This window comes from Desmodus rotundus, chromosome 10, assembly GCF_022682495.2.
Source record: "Desmodus rotundus isolate HL8 chromosome 10, HLdesRot8A.1, whole genome shotgun sequence".
NCBI classification, from domain to species: Eukaryota; Metazoa; Chordata; class Mammalia; order Chiroptera; family Phyllostomidae; genus Desmodus; species Desmodus rotundus.
In genome coordinates, this window is record NC_071396.1 from 16,493,651 (window position 1) to 16,499,287 (window position 5,637).

Below are 5,637 nucleotides of genomic sequence, written 5' to 3' on the forward strand. Positions count from 1 at the left end.
CATTTCTACTACTCAAATACACCCCCCACACACACACAGTGATTATTTTCATGGTAATGTTGAAGTCTTCTTTCTCTCCTATTCCTACCAAATGGGCAGGGCTAACACATGGGTTCTAGGCCTGAGTGGGACTTGTTAGGTGAGTGAGGTCAACTCTGTGAGAGACACCCTGGCATTTCATCCTTTACTGATTCTCCATTCTGCTGGTTGTCTTCCCTTCTAACACCGACTTTAAAGTCCTCAGACCCCAGCATCTGGCACAGAAACAGATCCACGGCTCAGTGACTCACAGCTGCACCTAGCAGGGGCTGGAGCAACCACCATCTCCTTCTGCATCTGGGTTTCTAGTTTCAGACATGTTGACATTCCTGCACTGATCGAGGCATCACAGGGAGAACTCAGGCCCTGCTGGTCATTACTCAGGCTCCCTTTCCAAGCTGGTCTTCTCTGGGGTCAGTCATGGAGTAGCTGCGGTAATGTTCTATGTGTGGACTCCGTGTCCTTCAAATCTAGCACCCCGGCAGGCACTGAGTTCTCGCTTAGTTCCAAGAACAGACAATAGCATCTGATTGGTATTCATTGTGTGGGGAATGTCACAGGTGGCTCCTACCGAGGAGAGTAAGAGAAAGTCTCCATTTCCACAGGCCCTTGGATCTGTGCTGGATTTGTCAAGCATGTGTCAGTTCTGTGTGCCACCAAGTCATTGGAGTCACTGCATAGTTTCCTTCTATGTTGATCTTGTCATTGTCATGGATTACTACCTTTGGCACCTGTGTCAACAAAGATCCTTCTTGGCAAATGTTCACAATAATCTGACTAGTCAAATAAATTCGGTTTTGTTTTGTTTTTTGCTCCAGTATATATGCATCACTAATGTTCCCATGTGAAGGCCGGCTGCAGCTGGGTATTGTCTGAGATCAATGTGGAGAAAAATCATTTGCAAGATCAATCAATGAGGGCTTGTGGCCTTGGCTTATCATCAGCTTAGTCTGCTGATGCTGTCACAGTGAGCTCTGATGCCACGTAGTACTGCTCATTCCACCCTCAGTGATCTCTGAGTCATCACGAGGCTCCAGGATTTTCAATGGTCATCAACAGACTAGGACACAGGGAATATTGGGAAACAGCTTAGAAATTTGTAACATGGCATAATGGGATCCTCTCTCTTGTTCACCGAGTGCCCAGTACTGTTTCCAGTAAACACGTGAGTGAGCTCTGATGGGCACATTCCCTATGAAGGGCAAATTTGCATGCCTTCTTCTTTACAATAGCATCACTAGTGGTCCTCCAGAGAAGCAAACAAAAATGCACATTTATATTTACACTTATTAGGAATTGATGCTCATATTCTGGACAGTGAGATTTTGATGAGCCGTGGTGGCTGGCAGCAGACACAGGAGAGCTGCTGTTGTACCTCAGCCTGAGTTAAAGGCTGAGGACCAGGGTGCCCAGGGCAGGAGAGGACCACTGTCCCAGCTCCAGTATGCAGCACATGGGTAGGAAGCTCTTAGTTTCCCTCCTTCACTGTTTGTTCCAGCCAGCCATTCAGTGGAGTGGAGGGTGCCCACCCACACTGAGGAGAGCAATCTGCTTTACTTCACCACCAATTCAAAGTTAAGTTCACGTGTAAACACACTATGGACAGACCCAGGAATGACTTTCAGGCAAATGTTTCGGAACCTTGTCATCTACTCAAAGTAACGCGAAACTCAACAGACACAACACAGATATTTAGGGGAACAGTTTCTTAGGTCTTGGTTTTAGGAGTCTGCTTAATGTATTTAGATGGAGACACAACCACTTTGATGCATTGTGGTGAACTCTTTCTTATGTGTCTGTATGTTGAACCTGAGATGGAGAGGAAGCTCCTGGCGAGAGATTAAAACAAGCCTTAACCTCCATGTGCATTGCTCCTGAAGAAGCCCCGTGTTGGGGACCACTCTGTATGGTTTCCAAGATTGCAGCACCATGAAATCAGGCTCTGAAAGGGGCTAGTAAGTCTCCCTGGAAAATCAGATAAAAATGCAGGTAGAAGACATGGCCTGACTCTAACTCTGAGGGTTCCCCTGGGAATCAGGCCTGAATGTACATTGTATCCTTTGAACCTCGCTCTGCTTTGTTTTGTATGGCTGTGATGATATAAACCAGCTGTTTATGTTCAAGGTATAAGGAGTAAACTCCTTATCTCAGAGAGTCTTAAAGACACTCTGACATCAGCATGACTAACAGACCGTGATCTATGATGACTCTCTTTGTTCCTTCGATTGTTATCTATAGATAACACCTGTTTGTATAACTATAGCCTTTTTGACATTGATTGATGAGCTACTAATGTATGCTGTATACACCTACACATACCATTCCCAATAAAGGCCATTTGGGAGAAGAGCTCAGGGCATTCCCCACTAGGAATTGCCATTCCCTTTCTTGCCAGAACAGCAAGATTGTGACCAGGACGACTTATTTACCATCCGTGGCAGACAGGAGGGTTCTTCTGGACAGAGTTTCTCTCACACCCTGTGTCCTGAGTGCCCAATGCAGCCCAGCCCTCCTGTCCCCCACAGGTAGGTTTGTGCCAGGTCCCATGCTGACTCCCCCTCACTGTGTCTGTCACACAGTAATACATGGCCATGGCCTCAGGTCTCAGGTTGTTCATTTGCAGGTAGAGCTCATTCTCGGCATTGTCTCTGGAGATGGTCAATCGGCCTTTTACAGAGTTGGCATAATATGTGGTATTTCCATCAGCATTTACTCTACAATCCCACACCAGCCCCTACCATAGTGCCTGTCAGACCCAGCTCATACTGTAGCTGTTGAAGTTGAATCCAGGGGACCTTCAGGAGAGGTTCAGAGACCCACCCAGCCTTCACTAACCCTTCCCCAGACTCCACCACCTGCACTGCACACTGGACACTGGCAAACACAAATATGTCAGGTCAGGAAACTGTTCCTCATCCTCTGTTTCTCTCAGTCGTATTTACTCACATAAACAGCATCTCTCCTTCTGCACAAATTACCTCTTAAAATAGCAACAAGGAAAACCCAGATGAGCCCAAACTCCATGGTGAGTAGTCTGTGTTATGTGCTGATCAGGGACTGGGAACACCTTGGAATCCTGGGCTGGGCTCCTGTTCCAGAGCTGCAGGGTCAGAGCTGGGCTGCTCTGGATAATATGCAGATAGGGTCCCTCTTTTCATGAGCACAAGGACCCCATTTGCCTGTCCTCTTACTGTATAGGTAGCTCTGGGTTTGGAAGCTGACATGAGGAACACGTCCCCATAGTGTGACTTGTCCAAGGGCATAATTACTCCCAAGTCTTGGGTAGTTTGGCCCAGTTGATTGGAGCATCACCCTGTAACCTAAGGTTGGGGTTTTGATTACAGGTCTGGGTGTGTATAATCCCCTGTCAGGGTATTAGAATGTACTGGGACTTGGAGAACTGAAGCCACTGCTATGCTGGACCAAAGAATGTATGTATCACCAGCTGAATGCCTGACCAGGAGTTTCCTATTACGGGAATCAGCTGGGGCGTAGCCTCTGGCATCCTGCTTGAAACCAGCTGAATCCTCCCTGCCTCTCTGCTCTTCCTCGATCTTTTTCCAGAACAAGGCCCATAAACCTCCCAGATTTTGTGTTGCCGAATCAGCCATCCATGAACAGAGGACATTGTCTTGAAAGCACCTGTACCCTAGACATAGGGGTCAGATCAGCAGGGTGACTCACCCTGCCCAGAGGCCTGTTACACACCCTTAAAGACCCTCCTACCATTTCCCTTGGTGCTGCAGTCTGCTCAAACTCAGGCCTCTTGATCACAATGTCCCACCTCTAATAAAAGTCCTTAATTGGACCTTTCTGGCTCCCAGTCCTTTCTTATCTGCCTTGGCTACCTAACAGTGGTCATGTATAGGAAGTAACTTCTCTCTCTCTCTCTCCCCGCTTTCTTTCCCCCTACCTTTATCTCTGGAAGTAATGAAAAAGTGCCCTCTGGTGGAGAGAAAACAATAATAATATGAGAAATGAAATAATTAATCCCTACATTTGCTCCTGTGCCTTCCCAAGCAACCCAACTGCTCCAGGAGATGGGCACATGACATAGGAGTGCGAATTGTCATAAGTGGAGAGGAATTTAAAATGAGAGATGCCTTTGAAAGTCACCACCTATGAGCACATCAAAAGGAATCAACACTCACAACCAGAAGGATAAGTAAAACACAGGAGGTTCATTTTCTTTAGATGGGAAGTTCCATCTGATGCCGTTTCCCCTACTAAGAGATCAGAGTATGAACAAAGAACAGAGCGTGATGTGAAAGCACACTGGAGCACGTGGAGTGCCTGTGTGGATGATTGGAAGACAGAGGCATGAACTCTACAGAGAAGCCGCCAGTGCTCCAAGGTCATGTTCCTTCAGTGGAGTTTAGTGCTGAATATGCAGCAGATTCACTGCCTCACACTTTTTTTTTTTTTTTTTTAATTTTCTAGACTCTGTGGTATAACCAGGTTCAAACATTGAGGACACAGACGAAAATCAGTCATGATTAAATCTGCTTAGGTGAAGATGTAGTTCAATATTGTCAAGAAAGTATGATAAATTATAGAAATTTCATTATAGAAAAACTTGATGCCAATTAAAAAATTAAAATAATAGAAAATAAATTCAATCGTAATTGATATGAAGAACATCATTTTTCTTCACCCATTGGTTATATTTGAATAACCTCTCCATCCTGAGGCTGGTGGATATAACTTTCTATAATACTGTTCAGCTGTGGTGTTTCAGCCTTATTTTCACCAAAAGCATCTGCTGCTCTGTGGACATGTGACATAGTTCCAATCGGGAATGCAAGAGACGGGTTCTTCCCTGGTTCATCAGAAGGACATTTCAGAAGCTTCATTTCCCCCCTCTTTCATCTGGTTTCATGTCTGCACATGACCCTTCGGAATTCTGTCACCTCGTCCACAAATGTTCGGTGTCACCTGGGCATGAAGTCATATGCTGCATGGAGGAGTGTGCAGAACTGGGAAGAGATCCTCCCAGGAACACTGATGTGAAAGTGCGCATGTCTGGAGCCAACACTCCCACGTTTCTTTTTATTGAAGTTGTGGTTTTCCTCCTCTTGTAGCAAGTTCAACTTGTCTGTGACTTTCCTTAGAAATAGCTTCATGTAGTTATCTAGTTATTAATATATTGGGTTGGCCAAATAGTTCATTTGGTTTTCCCATAAGATGGCTATAGCACTGCTTAGTTGTCTTTAACTTCATTCAAAACAAGTACATTAGGTTATATGGTGATGGCTGTCATATCAGTGTGCATATAATTAAATATCAAAATTGGTGAATTTTTGTGCAGCCATTTTCATATTGAAGATGGAAGAAAATATGCAATATTTGCCATATTGTGCTACATTATTTTAAGAAAGATAAAATGCAATGAAATTCTAAAAATAAAAAATGAAAAGGTTTGTGCAGTGTATGGATCAGGTGCTGTGACTGATCAAAAGTTCCAAAAGGGGTTTGTGAAGTTTTGTGGTGGATATTTCTTGCTGAGTGATGCTCCACAGTCATCTACATGAAGGTGATAGCAATCCAATCAAGATTTTGATTGTGAGCAATCACCTTTATACCAAGCAGCAGGTAGCA